The sequence below is a fragment of the Pan paniscus genome, chromosome 3 (genome assembly GCF_029289425.2).
Source record: "Pan paniscus chromosome 3, NHGRI_mPanPan1-v2.0_pri, whole genome shotgun sequence".
NCBI classification, from domain to species: domain Eukaryota; kingdom Metazoa; phylum Chordata; class Mammalia; order Primates; family Hominidae; genus Pan; species Pan paniscus.
This window is the reverse complement of record NC_073252.2, coordinates 78,941,777-78,958,719: the sequence shown is the minus strand read 5'-3', so window position 1 is coordinate 78,958,719 and position 16,943 is coordinate 78,941,777.

The following is a 16,943-nucleotide window of genomic DNA, read 5'->3' as shown; positions in this document are numbered from 1 at the left end:
TATTAAGGAAGTAAAGAAACAGGCCGGGCGCCGTGGCTCACGCCCATAATCCCAACACTGGGAGGCAAAGGCAGGCAGATCACTTGAGCTCAGGAGTTCAGACCAGCCTGGCCAACATGGTGAAACACTCTCTCTACTAAAAATACGAAAAGTTAGCCAGGCATGGTGCTCTATGCCTGTAATCCCAGCTACTCGGGAGGCTGAGGCAGGAGAATCGCTTGAACTCCGGAGGCAGAGGTTGCAGTGAGCCGAGATTGCGCCACCGCACTCCAGCTTGGGCGACAGAGCCAGACTCTGTCTCAAAAAACAAAAAAACAAAAAAACAAAAAAACAAAAAACAAGAAGAAGAACAACAAAAAAGAATGGCTACTCCACTGGCAGAGCAGCTGTGTGGGCTGCTTAGCTAATTATACTGGTAGTTATTTCTTGATTCTATGCTAAACAAGGGGTGGATTATTCATGAATTTTCCGGGAAAAGGGTGGGCAATTCCCGGAACTGAGGGTTCCTTCACTTTTTAGACCATATAGGGTAACTTTCTGACGTTGCCATGGCACTTGTAAACTGTCATGGCCCTGGTGGGAGAGTCTTTTATCAGGCTAATGCATTAAAATTAGCATTTAATGAGTAATGAGGACGACCAGAGGTCACTTTCATGACCATCTTGATTTTGGTGGGTCTTGGCTGGCTTCTTTACTGAGTCCTGTTTCATCAGCAAAGTCTTTGTGACCTGTACCTTGTGCCAACCTTCTATCTCATCCTGTGACTAAGAATGCTGAACCACCTGGGAAGGCAGCCCAGTAGGTTTCAGCCTTATTTTACTCAGTCCCTATTCAAGATGGAGTGGCTCTTGTTCAAACACCTCTGGACACAGTTACCCCAGCCATGGCTGACAAAGTTTTCTGGGCTGAGCTGCCAGGACTGACTGAGTGTGTTGACTTGGAGAGAGGCTGTGGATCTCCACTGAAGGCCCTCTTCATTTCTCACCTTTTCCTATTGTGCGAATTGGTCTCTGTACCTGTGGCCGCTTCCTCCTCACGCCTCCCCAATCCACACCTCCAACTTGTTGTTTCTCAGATTCACACAGCTCTTTTCCACCGGAGGCCCTCCCCTGCCTGCAGCCTCTCCCGATTGGTCCTGTCCTGGCTTTTTCCTACTCCTTCTTTTTGACTGTTCCTCAGGAAAATCTTCCTTGACCCCAGCCTAAGGCAGGCCTTTCTTCTTTTTCATAGCACAGGACACTATTGTTTTCCTTCATAGCACTTATCACAACTCATTATGTACTTATTAGTGTGTTCATTTATATAAAGCATATTTTCCCTGCTGCAGAGTAATCTTCATGAGGTTCAGAACAAGATGGTGTCAGTTTTGTTCACCATTGTGTAGCATCTTGGATATAGAAGGGGCTCAATAAATATTTGTTGAATGAATGAATGAATGAATGAATAAGTGAGCCTAGGTTCAATGACTGTCAAGATACTGCTGTTTTGGATGGTTCATTTCCCTAGTAGATCCTCCAGACCACATTCCTCCATGGATTCACTGGTTTTCTCCCCACCAAAGTGTGTCTTATTTCCTTTTCACTCCTTTTTCCACCTCCAAATTAAAGGGAATATAATTCTATTGCTAATTTCACATTGCATTACCAGAAATCAGAAAAAATCAGCTGGTTTGAACAGAACAGGTTTTGTGATTTAAATGAACAACCCTCCATTACACTGAAGTCAATGTAATGGACACATAACCTAAGTGGCATTTGTCCTTTAACATCTTGCTATGGTATGCAAGATGTTATACCTGTTATGCATATGTGACAGCTGCGCTTCTGGTCTCCCATGACCTTATTATTTTTTTTTCTTTTTAGAGATGGGAGTCTTGTTATGTTGCTCAGGCTGGAGTGCAGTCCAGGCCCCCACCCTCATCTCTACTTTCCACCAAATAGGCCATTGACTACCTTAAATAGCAAGAAGTCATCATATGTAACGTGCATCGGTTATGACCAATTGGTATTTGTTGGGCAAATCTGATGTGTCCATGTATTGTTCTAGCACTTTCAAAGATAATAGAAAAAGACATGAGTCTTTTCCACAAAGGATATATCAATTCCCAAAGAATTATAATAAATATACATTGCCGTAGAAGTCTATGGCCCTCAACAGAGCCTTTCTTAGGCTTTGCTTCAGCATCCTACAGGGCCTCCGGATCATGACCTGATCCAAAATTGATTATCACTGGCTAATGCTATGAAAAATGTGGTTGATTTAGAAAGTGCCAAACCGTCCATGGCAGGTTTCAGCTTAAACTCTTTCCACAGCCCTACACTGACCTTAGCCAAGATCTGAATTCATTAGCAGGGCCCTGAGTGATTCAGCTCCTGCCTGCCTCTCCAATGCAGCTATCTGAGGCCCTCCCAGGGCCCTCTGGAGTGACTCATGTTCTCTCCTTTCATGCTTTTATGTGCACTGGAGAGCCAGCCTGAATCAGCCTTCCTCTGCTTCTCCACCTCTCTCTTACTCATTCTTGAAGGCTGGGCTCTGAGGTCACCTCCTCGTGGATGCCTTGCAGACTGAAGTTTAGTTTCTCACCTTCTGTGCTCCCATCGCACTCTGCAGGGGATACCTGTTATGCATATGTGTCAGCTGCGCTTCTGGTCTCCCATGACCTTATTATTTTTTTTTCTTTTTAGAGATGGGAGTCTTGCTATGTTGCTCAGGCTGGAGTGCAGTGACTATTCACTGGCCCAATAATGGCACACTACAGCCTGGAACTCCTGGGCTCGAGTAATCCTCCTGCCTCAGCCTCCTGAGTAGCTGGAACTATAGGTGTGTATCACCATGCCTGGCTCTCCCTCCCTCCCTTCCCTTCCCTTCCTTCCTTCCTTCTTTCCTTCCTTCCCTTCCTTCCTTCCTTCCTTCCTTCCTTCCTTCCTTCCTTCCTTCCTTCCCTCCTTCCTTCCTTCCTTCCTCTCTCTCCCCTCCCCTCCCCTCCCCTCCCCTCCCCTCCCCTTCCCTTCCCTTCCCTTCCCTTCCCTTTCTTTTTGCAGGGTCTCTCTCTGTTGCCCAGGCTGGAGAGCAGTGACGTAATCATGGCTCACTGCAGCCTCTACTTCCAGGCTCAAGCAATCCTCCTGCCTCAGCCTCCCATGTGGATGAGACTATAGGCATGCACCACCACACCAGCTAATTAATTATTATTTTTTTTTTGTAGAGACAGGGTTTTGCTATATTGCCCAGGCTTTCATCATCTTTTAACTTCATCCCCATAGCAGTCCCATGAGTGGTGCTAATAACTTACTCAGTCATGCAGCCAGGAAGTGACAGTAGAATTTTAACCTGGGCTCTAGAGTGATGAGTTTCAGAGCAGTGTGGCCCTACTGTCCTTTGGCTGTCCTTACACTGTTACAACCACTGATGTCATTCATTGGCATTCTGTCTGACTGTGAGCTCCTTAATGGTGAGGGCAGTCAAGCACTGATCTTTTTCAGTAACTGGTACGTTGTATGAACTCACAAATGGTAATGATGATGAATGAATTTAATGAGGCACAAAATAAAAAGTGAATAATACATGGTCCTTTATTTCAAGAGGCTCACTGTCTTTCTTTCCCCTCTCTCCATCCCTCCTGTGCCCCTCCCTCCCTCACTTCCTTTTTCCTTTCTTTCCTTTTAATTTTTTTCCAGATAAAAGCTTTTAATAGGAACGTTACATGTTAAAATGGCATTTTAAAATTTTATTTTATTTATTTATTTGTTTTTAATTTTACTTTAAGTTCTGGGATACATATGCTGAACATGCAGATTTGTTACATAGGTATACATCTGCCACGGTGGTTTGCTGCATCTATCAACTTATCATCTAGGTTTTAAGCTCCGTATGCATTAGGTATTTGTCCTAATGCTCTCCCTCTCCTTTCCCCCTACCCCCCAACAGGCCCTGGTGTGTGATGTTCCCCTCCCTGTGTGGAAGTCATTGGCAAAGACTTCATGACTAAAACACCAAAAGCAACTGCAACAAAAGCCATAATTGACAAACGAGATCTTATTAAACTAAAGAGCTTCTGCTCAGTGAAAGAAACTATTATCAGAGTGAACAGTCAACCTACAGAATGGGAGAAAATTTTTGCAGTAAAATCCATCTGACAAAGGCCTAATATCCAGAATCTACAAGGAACTTAAGCAAATTTACAAGAAAAAAACAAATAACCCCATCAAAAAGTGGGTGAAGGATATGAACAGACACTTCTCAAAAGAAGACATTTATGAGACCAACAAACATATGAAAAAAAGCACATCATTGCTGGTCGTTAGAGAAATGCAAATCAAAACCACAATGAGATACCATCTCATGCCAGTTATAATGGCGATTGTTGGCCGGGCGCGGTGGCTCATGCCTGTAATCCCAACACTTTGGGAGGCTGAGGTGGGTGGATCACAAGGTCAGGAGTTCAAGACCAGCCTGACCAAGATGGTGAAACCCTGTGTCTACTAAAAATACAACAATTAGCAGGGTGCAGAGGCAGGCACCTGTAATTCCAGCTACTCGGGAGGCTGAGGCAAGAGAATTGCTTGAACCTGGGCAGCAGAGGTTGCAATGAGCTGAGATCGCACCACTGCACTCCAGCCTGGGCGATAGAGTGAGACTCCATATTAAAAAAAAATGGCGATCATTAAAAAGTCTGGAAACAACAGATGCTGGAGAGGATGCGGAGAAATAGGAATGCTTTTACGCTGTTGGTGGGAGTATAAATTAGTTCAACCATTGTGGAAGACAGTGTGGCAATTCCTCAAGGATCTAGAACCAGAAATACCATTTGACCCAGCAATGCTGTTACTGGGTATATACCCAAAGGATTATAAATCATTCTACTATAAAGACACATGCACACATATGTTTATTGCAGCACTATTTACAATAGCAAAGACTTGGAACCAACCCAAATGCCCAGCAATGATAGACTGGATAAAGAAAATGTGGCACATATACACCATGGAATACTATGGAGCTATAAAAAACAATGAGTTCACGTCCTTTGCAGGGACATGAATGAAGCTGAAAACCATCATCCTTAGCAAATTAACACAGGAACAGAAAACCAAACACCGCATGTTCTCACTTGTAAGAGGGAGCTGAACAATTTCCTTTCTTTCTTAACAGATTAGTTGCAAGGCCTTTTAAACAACCCTAGAAATATGTACTATTATCCCAATATTATAGGTAGGAAAAATGAGGCAGAGAAAAGTTAAATAACATGGCCAAGGTCATAGCTGGGAAGTGGCACAGCCATGATTCAGACTGCAGTGGCCTGGTCCCAGAGCTCATGTTCTTAACCTCTACAGTATGTTATGTCTCCAGTAGCCTCATTGGGCAGAGGACACACATAGACTGATGCATAACAAGAGATAGATACAGACAACTGGAGAGACCTGGACAAGCAGCTTTGTGTGGTAGGAGAGAGTGCTGTGCAGTGTGGTTGGCTGAATAGCAAGCCCTAGTAGGGGAGGGATGGGGATGGATTAAAAACAAAATGAGGCAGCTCACACCTGTAATCCCAGCACCTTGGGAGGCTGAGGTGGGAGGATCATGTGAGGCCAGCAGTTCAAGACCAGTCTGGGCAACACATGAGACCCTATCTGTACAAAATACTAAAAAGAATTTTAAAAATCAGCCAGCTGTACTGGCACATACCCGTAGTCCCAGCTGCTCAGGAGGCTGAGGCAGGAGGATTGATCAAACCCAGGAGGTTGAGGCTGCAGTGAGCCATGATTGCTCCACTGCACTCCAGCCTGGTGACAGAGGGAGATCCTGTCTCAAAAAAAAAAAAAAAAAAAAAAGCAAGTGGAAATCTAGATTGATGCCCACAGGAGCCCAGAGCTCACCCACAACCACCTCTTCCTGCTCTATAGAAGGGGCTCTGGCTGGATTCCTGGTGTGGAGAGGTTTCATGTGTGTGTCGGGGACATCTTGGGTGTTCATGGAGTGGCAAGAGCAGCCCTCGGCATCCTGCCATTCTTTTTCTTATTCCAGCTCAACTTGCCATCTGCGTACCTCTGTGAGAGGCTCTGTGAATCACAGGATCTCGTGAGTCACTCATTCCCTCTCTGAGGAATAAATTATATCAAGTCTCACAAAAGCAGAGCAGTTGGGTTTAAATGAGGTGTCACACAAAGATGGACTGCAGGTTCTGCTTTCCCTTATGAGCTGGCACGGCTGTTGGGTGAGGCACGTTGCCAGTTCTCAGCCTGAGCTTTTGGGCCATCAACCCAGAGTTCTGGCTGCTTCAGCTTCATCTAGATTTGATGTTCAGAATGCCAGACTCAGCAAGAGGTGAAGCAGGCCCCAATGATCATAATTTTGACCCAAATGGGGAAAGCCTGAAGAATGAAGATGAGAGAATATTGATTTGCTTGTGTCTCCAGTCTGCATTGCGTCAGGCCTATCCTTTGTTATCATTTTTTTTTTTTTTGAGATGGAGTCTCACTCTGTCGCCCAGGCTGGAGTGCAGTGGCACAATCTTGGCTCACTGCAACCTCCGCCTCCTGGGTTCAAGTGATTCTCCAGTCCTATCCTCCAGAGTAGCTGGGGCTACAGGCGTGCACCACCACACCCGGCTAATTTTTGTATTTTTAGTAGAGACGGAGGTTTCACCATATTGGCCAGGCTGGTCTCAAACTCCTGACCTCAGGTGATCCACCTGCCTCGGCCTCCCAGAGGCTATCCTTTATTTAACTCACAACTGCTCACAATAGACATCCTGAAAGTAAATTTACTACTTTAATATTCCAAAACTGCTTTCCGTAGTCCATGATATGCAAAGCCTTTGAATGCAAAAAACAGAATGTTCCTGGTGTAGCAGAGAGAATATGTGGTTAAGCAGAGGCCAGTGTTATCTTACGGCAAATGTGTTGACCCCATGACAAGTGTGCATTGTCAGCTTTGTGTCCTAGTATCTGTACTGAGCCTCTCTTTAGATAGCAAGCTTCTCACCTGGCTATGGTGAGGGTGGGAGAAAAGCAATTTGATTTGCTGGTGAAAATGACTCACAGCAAGATGTAAATGCGAACCACAGATTTAGCTCCTTGCAGGGCATAATTCCATTTTAGATGAGAGGCTTAGTAATCAAAACCTAATAAGCTTAGTAATCAAGATCTTGATAGAGTGTTGGGGGAAGACTCGCTTTCACAGAGGAATTTTTGAGAATCCCTGTGTTACCCTAGTCAGCCCACTTTTTCTGATTCACTTTTCTGAGCATAGAGAAACAAGCTTCAGTATCCTGGCAGTCCACTTGGGGAGGGGCCTAAGCTGTAACTGCTCCAGGCAGTTCAATTCCAGCTTCCCACTTCATAGTGCCTCTCAGGGCATCTTTGCACTGTGTCCACCTTATACCCTCTGACAGGCACCTACATGCTCTGCCATGGCAAGTTTATGCCTTTTCTTTGGGTCCCATTGAAGATATCCCTAAAGCCTAGGAATTTAAGCAGGGACCCAGACTACCTGGGCTCAGTTATAGCCCCACTCCATATCTTTATATAAATAATTGCTTGGCACAGTGCCTGGCACATAGGGAGTGTTGTTTAAGTGTTCATAACCATTTCCTCCAGGGAAACTCTCCCTCCCTGGTCCCTGAGGCAGGAATCTCTCCTGTGTGCTGTATTTTGATGACCTCTTTACTCGCCTCTATTCTAGGATGTGAGATACCTGAAGGCAGGGGCTGTCTTTCTTACCTTCAATTCTGTGACTAGAAAACCATATTGAGATTTTAATTTGAGTTACGTACTCTTTCAGCAGTCTGAACAAATGTAAGGATTCTCTCTTCCCCATTCCAAGAAAGTCACCAAGTGTCCTTAATTTCAGGATTAATGACTTTGGCACTATAGGGATAAACAAAGAGTTCAGGGATAAAGCATGAAACAGGCATCTGGAATATCACCCTTATATAGAATTTTGTTGTAAAAAAGAAGCCCCAGCCAAGAGAGGAAGTGGGCCAACCCTGGAGGGAAGGTTCTGAAAGCTTTTCAAAAGACTGGGAGCGGGACAGAGGTGTTCAGGTCCTGTGGTACTGGAGACCAGCACTTCCCTCCCACAGCTGGTCTGTGGCAGGACCTCATGGCAGAAAAGCTGCATGGTCCCCTGAGAGAGAAGGTTCACCAAGTCTTTAATTTCCCAGCCGTCAAAAGATCTGGGACTGGGCCACTGCTTTCAAGGGACCACGTGGATTTTGACACTGAATACCTCAACCAGTTCAGTGTGACCAGAAGAGATCAGAGGATCTTCTAGAATGTTCTAGATTGTGCCAGATCCCTTCACTTGACCCTAGGAAAAAGGGTTCCTGCCCCCTATCCCCACCAAATTCTTGAGATTGAACTTCCTGAGTGAAAGGGGACTCTGAACAAATGTAACTTTATTTAGAGACACAAAAGTACATGGCCTTTTGGAAACCCTAGTGAAGTGAACTAAAATTCACATCTATAGCATGTCCACAGTCCTGGCTAAGGCAGGTCATGTAGAATATTTGGTGAGTAAGTAAATAATGGAAGTACCTGAAATCTCTCCAGTCTATTTTAATAATCCCATAGCAACATTTTTTATTTACCTACCTTGAATAAAGGTTTTCCACGGCCATTTCCTGAGTCTTTAAAGCACATGCAAATGAATTGTCTTTGAACAAGGATTCAAAAGACTTTTATCACTGCAAGCCAGCAACAAGCTGAATTTATATCTCCCCAGTATTACATTGTTGGTTGCTAATGTGACTAAGCCTTTGCTACTTTACACTTTGTCTATGAATAGATTGAAGTCTCCAATGAGAACTTGCATCACAAAGCCCCACCTAAAACGATAAAGCCTCAAAGGCAAAAACCCAAAATCTTACTTCATATATTGGTATCCATGTCACAAAGCTGCCTTGTGTCTACAATTCCTAATCCTTGCTCAGAATTTAAGTTATTTGGGCTATTATTTTTTTCTAGTCTCAATTACTTGTGGTTATTCATACAGGGATCACCTAAATGAATTAAATCTAGAGATAATTGAACAACATTCCTTTAGTCCTTAGTTTCTGCTCATTCTCCCCTCTAGTCTTCAGCTGTTTTTTCTAGGCTGCTATACCAGCTGCAGATTCAATTTATTATCTTTCCGCCCCCCACCAGAATCCTCAAGAATTCACCCTTGACTTCTTTCAGTGTTCTTTTATCTAGGTTTTGTTGTGTTTGTTTTGTTTTTGCTTTCAATAGATTTTTGTTTTAGAGAAGTCTTAGGTTCACAGAAAAATCTAACAGAAGGTACAGAGATATCCCATAATACCCTGCCCTAAAACATGCATAGCCTTCTGCATTATCGACATACCTCGCCAGACCAGTACACTTGTGACAACTGATGGAACTACACTGGACCTACACTGTCACATTTTTGCCCAGAGTCCATATTTTACATTAGAGTTCACTCACAGTGTTGTACTTCTATGGTTTTGGAAAAATGTATGACATGTATCCACCATTGTAGAATCATACAGAGTAGTTTCACTGCCCTAAAAATCCCCTGTGCTCTCCCTATTTGTCCCTCCTTCCCCCCAACCCCTGGAAACCACTGATCTTTTTACTGTAGCCTTTTCCAGAATGTCATATAGTTGGAACTGTACAGTATGTAGCCTTTTGAGATTGACTTCTTTCATTTGCTAATATGCATTTAAATTTCCTCCGTGTCTTTTCATGGCTTGATAGTGCCGATGGTGCTTTTTCATTTCTTCTTAGTGCTGAATAATGTTCTGTTTTCTGGTTGGACCACAGTTTATTTATCCATCCACCTATTGAAGGACATCTTGGTTTCTTCCAGGTTTTGGCAATTATAAATTAAACTGCTATAAACATCCATGTGCAGGTTTTTGTGTGAACATAAGTTTTCCTTTTTTGGGTAAATGCCAAGGAGCATGATTGCTGAATTATATGATAAGAGTGTCTTCAGCTTCCTAAAAAATCTCCATACTATTTTCCAAAGTGGCTGTACCACTGTGCATTTTCACCAGCAATGAATGAGACGTTCTGTGGCTCCACATCCTCACCAGCATTTGGGGTTGTCAGTGTTCTAGATTTTGGCCATTCTAATAGGTGTGTAGTGATAGCTCATTTGTTCTTTTGATTTGCAGTTCCTTGAAAGCATATGAGGTTGAGCATCTTTATATATACATATATACACACACACACACACACACACACAAAGATTTGTATATCTATATATTTATATAGATATACAAAGATGCCATCTATGTATCTATCATCTTTGGTGAGGTATCTGTTAGGGTCTTTAGTCCATTTTTTAATTGGGTTGTTTTCTTCTTGTTAAGTTTTAAGAGTTCTTTGTATATTTTTAGTCTTTCATCAGATTATCTTGCAAATATTTTCTCCCAGTTTGTGGCCTGTCTTTTCATTTTATTTTATTTTATTTATTATTATTATTATACTTTAAGTTTTAGGGTACATGTGCACAATGTGCAGGTTAGTTACATATGTATACATGTGCCATGCTGGTGTGCTGCACCCACTAACTCGTCATCTAGCATTAGGTATATCTCCCAATGCTATCCCTCCCCCCTCCCCCCGCCCCACAACAGTCCCCAGAGTGTGATGTTCCCCTTCCTGTGTCCATGTGTTCTCATTGTTCAATTCCCACCTACAAGTGAGAATATGCGGTGTTTGGTTTTTTGATCTTGCCGTAGTTTACTGAGAATGATGATTTCCAACTTCATCCATGTCCCTACAAAGGACATGAACTCATCATTTTTCATGGCTGCAGAGTATTCCATGGTGTATATGTGACACATTTTCTTAATCCAGTCTATCATTGTTGGACATTTGGGTTGATTCCAAGTCTTTGCTATTGTGAATAATGCCGCAATAAACATACGTGTGCATGTGTCTTTATAGCAGCATGATTTATAGTCCTTTGGGTATCTACCCAGTAATGGGATGGCTGGGTCAAATGGTATTTCTAGTTCTAGATCCCTGAGGAATCGCCACACTGACTTCCACAATGGTTGAACTAGTTTACAGTCCCACCAACAGTGTAAAAGTGTTCCTATTTCTCCACATCCTCTCCAGCCCCTGTTGTTTCCTGACTTTTTAATGATAGCCATTCTAACTGGTGTGAGATGGTATCTCATTGTGGTTTTGATTTGCATTTCTCTGATGGTCAGTGATGGTGAGCATTTTTTCATGTGTTTTTTGGCTGCATAAATGTCTTCTTTTGAGACGTGTCTGTTCATGTCCTTTGCCCACTTTTTGATGCGGTGGTTTGTTTTTTTCTTGTAAATTTGTTTGAGTTCATTGTAGATTCTGGATATTAGCCCTTTGTCAGGTGAGTAGGTTGCAAAAATTTTCTCCCATTTTGTGGGTTGCCTGTTCACTCTGATGGTAGTTTCTTTTGCTGTGCAGAAGCTCTTTAGTTTAATTAGATCCCATTTGTCAATTTTGGCTTTTGTTGCCATTGCTTTTGGTGTTTTAGACATGAAATCCTTGCCCATGCCTATGTCCTGAATGGTAATGCCTAGGTTTTCTTCTAGGGTTTTTATGGTTTTAGGTCTAGCGTTTAAGTCTTTAATCCATCTTGAATTGATTTTTGTATAAGGTGTAAGGAAGGGATCCAGTTTCAGCTTTCTCCATATGGCTAGCCAGTTTTCCCAGCACCATTTATTAAATAGGGAATCCTTTCCCCATTTCTTGTTTTTGTCAGGTGTGTCAAAGATCAGATAGTTGTAGATATGTGGCATTATTTCTGAGGGCTCTGTTCTGTTCCATTGATCTATGTCTCTGTTTTGGTACCAGTACCATGCTGTTTTGGTTACTGTAGCCTTGTAGTATAGTTTGAAGTCAGGTAGCGTGATGCCTCCAGCTTTGTTCTTTTGGCTTAGGATTGACTTGGCAATGCAGGCTCTTTTTTGGTTCCATATGAACTTTAAAGTAGTTTTTTCCAATTCTGTGAAGAAAGTGATTGGTAGCTTGATGGGGATGGCATTGAATCTATAAATTACCTTGGGCAGTATGGCCATTTTCACGATATTGATTCTTCCTACCCATGAGCATGGAGTGTTCTTCCATTTGTTTGTATCCTCTTTTGTTTCCTTGAGCAGTGGTTTGTGGTTCTCCTTGAAGAGATCCTTCACGTCCCTTGTAAGGTGGATTCTTGGATTCTTAGGTATTTTATTCTCTTTGAAGCAATTGTGAATGGGAGTTCACTCATGATTTGGCTCTCTGTTTGTCTGTTATTGGTGTATAAGAATGCTTGTGATTTTTGTACATTGATTTTGTATCCTGAGACTTTGCTGAAGTTGCTTATCAACTTAAGGAGATTTTGGGCTGAGACAGTGGGGTTTTCTATACATACAATCATGTTGTCTGCAAACAGGGACAATTTGACTTCCTCTTTTCCTAATTGAATACCCTTTATTTCCTTCTCCTGCCTAATTGCCCTGGCCAGAACTTCCAAAACTATGTTGAATAGGAGTGGTGAGAGAGGGTATCCTTGTCTTGTGCCAGTTTTCAAAGGGAATGCTTCCAGTTTTTGCCCATTCAGTATGATATGGGCTGTGGGATTGTCATAGACAGCTCTTATTATTTTGAGATACGTCCCATCAATACCTAATTTATTGAGAGTTTTTTAGCATGAAGTGTTGTTGAATTTTGTCAAAGGCCTTTTCTGCATCTATTGAGATAATCACGTGGTTTTTGTCTTTGGTTCTGTTTATATGCTGGATTACATTTATTGATTTGCGTATATTGAACCAGCCTTGCATCCCAGGGATGAAACCCACTTGATCATGGTGGATAAGCTTTTTGATGTGCTGCTGATTTTGGTTTGCCAGTATTTTATTGAGGATTTTTGCATCAATGTTCATCAAGGATATTGGTCTAAAATTCTCTTTTTTGGTTGTATCTGCCTGGCTTTGGTATCAGGATGATGCTGGCCTCATAAAAGGAGTTAGGGAGGATTCCCTCTTTTTCTATTGATTGGAATAGTTTCAGAAGGAATGGTACCAGTTCCTCCTTGTACCTCTGGTAGAATTTGGCTGTGAATCCATCTGGTCCTGGACTCTTTTTGGTTGGTGAGCTATTGATTATTGCCACAATCTCAGCTCCTGTTATTGGTTTATTCAGAGATTCAACTTCTTCCTGGTTTAGTCTTGGGAGAGTGTATGTGTCGAGGAATTTATCCATTTCTTCTAGATTTTCTAGTTTATTTGCGTAGAGGTGTTTGTAGTATTCTCTGATGGTAGTTTGTATTTCTGTGGGATTGGTGGTGATATCCCCTTTATCATTTTTTATTGCGTCTATTTGATTCTTCTCTCTTTTCTTCTTTATTAGTCTTGCTAGCGGTCTATCAATTTTGTTGATCCTTTCAAAAAACCAGCTCCTGGATTCATTAATTTTTTGAAGGGTTTTTTGTCTATTTCCTTCAGTTCTGCTCTGATTTTAGTTATTTCTTGCCTTCTGCTAGCTTTTGAATGTGTTTGCTCTTGCTTTTCTAGTTCTTTTAATTGTGATGTTAGGGTGTCAATTTTAGATCTTTCCTGCTTTCTCTTGTGGGCATTTAGTGCTATAAATTTCCCTCTACACACTGCTTTGAATGCATCCCAGAGATTCTGGTATGTTGTGTCTTTGTTCTCGTTGATTTCAAAGAACATCTTTATTTCTGACTTCATTTCGTTATGTACCCAGAAGTCATTCAGGATCAGGTTGTTCAGTTTCCGTGTAGTTGAGTGGTTTTGAGTGAGATTCTTAATCCTGAGTTCTAGTTCGATTGCACTGTGGTCTGAGAGATAGTTTGTTATAATTTCTGTTCTTTTACATTTGCTGAGGTGAGCTTTACTTCCAAGTATGTGGTCAGTTTTGGAATAGGTGTGGTGTGGTGCTGAAAATAATGTATATTCTGTTGATTTGGGGTGGAGAGTTCTGTAGATGTCTATTAGGTCCGCTTGGTGCAGAGCTGCGTTCAATTCCTGGGTATCCTTGTTGACTTTCTGTCTCATTGATCTGTCTAATGTTGACAGTGCAGTGTTAAAGTCTCCCATTATTAATGTGTGGGAGTCTAAGTCTCTTTGTAGGTTACTCAGGACTTGCTTTATGAATCTGGGTGCTCCTGTATTGGGTGCATATCTATTTAGGATAGTTAGCTCTTCTTGTTGAATTGATCCCTTTACCATTATGTAATGGCCTTCTTTGTCTCTTTTGATCTTTGTTGGTTTAAAGTCTCTTTTATCAGAGACTAGGATTGCAACTGCTGCCTTTTTTTGTTTTCCATTTGCTTGGTAGATCTTCCTCCATCCTTTTATTTTGAGCCTATGTGTGTCTCTGCACGTGAGATGGGTTTCCTGAATACAGCACACTGATGGGTCTTGACTCTTTATCCAATTTGCCAATCTGTGTCTTTTAATTGGAGCATTTAGTATATTTACATTTAAAGTTAATATTGTTATGTGTGAATTTGATCCTGTCATTATGATGTTAGCTGGTTATTTTGCACGTTAGTTGATGCAGTTTCTTCCTAGTCTCAATGGTCTTTACATTTTGGCATGATTTTGCAGTGGCTGGTACTGGTTGTTCCTTTCCATGTTTAGCGCTTCCTTCAGGAGCTCTTTTAGGGCAGGCCTGGTGGTGACAAAATCTCTCAGCATTTGCTTCTCTGTGAAGTATTTTATTTCTCCTTCACTTATGAAGCTTAGTTTGGCTGGGTATGAAATTCTGGGTTGAAAATTCTTTTCTTTAAGAATGTTGAATATTGGCCCCCACTCTCTTCTGGCTTGTAGAGTTTCTGCTGAGAGATCTGCTGTTAGTCTGATGGGCTTCCCTTTGTGCGTAAGCTGACCTTTCTCTCTGGCTGCTCTTAACATTTTTTCCTTCATTTCAACTTTGGTGAATCTGACAATTGTGTCTTGGAGTTGCTCTTCTCGAGGAGTATCTTTGTGGTGTTCTCTGCATTTCCTGAATCTGAATGTTGGCCTGCCTTGCTATATTGGGGAAGTTCTCCTGGATAATATCCTGCAGAGTGTTTTCCAACTTGGTTCCATTCTCCCCATCACTTTCAGGTACACCAATCAGACGTAGATTTGGTCTTTTCACATAGTCCCATATTTCTTGGAGGCTTTGCTCATTTCTTTTTATTGTTTTTTCTCTAAACTTCCCTTCTCGCTTCATTTCATTCACTTCATCTTCCATCGCTGATACCCTTTCTTCCAGTTGATCGCATTGGCTCCTGAAGCTTCTGCATTCTTCACGTAGTTCTCGAGCCTTGGTTTTCAGCTCCATCAGCTCTTTTAAGCACTTCTCTGTATTGGTTATTCTAGTTATACATTCTTCTAAATTTTTTTCAAAGTTTTCAACTTCTTTGCCTTTGGTTTGAATTTCCTCCCGTAGCTCAGAGTAATTTGATTGTCTGAAGCCTTCTTCTCTCAGCTCGTCAAAGTCATTCTCCATCCAGCTTTGTTCCGTTGCTGGTGAGGAACTGCATTCCTTTGGAGGAGGAGAGGCACTCTGCTTTTTAGAGTTTCCAGTTTTTCTGCTCTGTTTTTTCCCCATCTTTGTGGTTTTATCTACTTTTGGTCTTTGATGATGGTGATGTACAGATGGGTTTTTGTGTGGATGTCCTTTCTGTTTGTTAGTTTTCCTTCTAACAGACAGGACCCTCAGCTGCAGGTCTGTTGGAGTACCCGGCCGTGTGAGGTGTCAGTCTGCCCCTACTAGGGGGTGCCTCCCAGTTAGGCTGCTTGGGGGTCAGGGGTCAGGGACCCACTTGAGGAGGCAGTCTGCCCGTTCTCAGATCTCCAGCTGTGTGCTGGGAGAACCACTGCTCTCTTCAAAGCTGTCAGGCAGGGACATTTAAGTCTGCAGAGGTTACTGCTGTCTTTTTGTTTGTCTGTGCCCTGCCCCCAGAAGTGGAGCCCACAGAGGCAGGCAGGCCTCCTTGAGCTGTGGTGGGCTCCACCCAGTTCTAGCTTCCTGGCTGCTTTGTTTACCTAAGCAAGCCTGGGCAATGGTGGGCGCCCCTCCCCCAGCCTCACTGCCGCCTTGCAGTTTGATCTCAGACTACTGTGCTAGCAATCAGTGAGACTCTGTGGGCGTAGGACCCTCCGAGCCAGGTGCCGGATATAATCTCCTGGTGTGCCATTTTTTAAGCCCGTTGGAAAAGCGCAGTATTCAGGTGGGAGTGACCCGATTTTCCAGGTGCCGTGTGTCACCCCTTTCTTTGACTAGGAAAGGGAACTCCCTGACCCCTTGCACTTCCCGAGTGAGGCAATGCCTCACCCTGCTTTGGCTTGCGCACGGTGCGCGCACCCACTGACCTGCGCCCACTGTCTGGCACTCCCTAGTGAGATGAACCCGGTACCTCAGATGGAAATGCAGAAATCACCGGTCTTCTGCATTGCTCATGCTGGGAGCTGTAGACCGGAGCTCTCATTTTCTTGACAGTGCCTTTTTTTTTCTTTTTCTGAGACAGAGTCTCGCTCTGTCTCCCAGGCTGGAGTGCAGTGGCGCGATCTTGGCTCACTGCAAGCTCCGCCTCCCAGGTTCACGCCATTCTCCTGCCTCAGCCTCCAGAGTAGCTGGGACTACAGGAGCCCACCACCGCACCCAGCTAAATTTTTGTATTTTTAGTAGAGACGGGGTTTCATCGTGTTAGCCAGGATGGTCTTGATCTCCTGACCTCGTGATCCACCCGCCTCGGCCTCCCAAAGTGCTGGGATTACAGGCATGAGCCATCATGCCCAGCCTTGACAGTGTCTTTTGCAGAATAGGTTGTTTTTTTTTTTTTTTTTTTCAGATGGAGTCTTGCTCTGTCGCCAGGCTGGAGTGCAGCGGCACAATCTCGGCTCACTGCAACCTCCAACTTCCTGGTGCAAGCCATTCTCCTGCCTCAGCCTCCCGAGTAGCTGGGATTACAGGCATGCCTCACCAGGCCCAGCT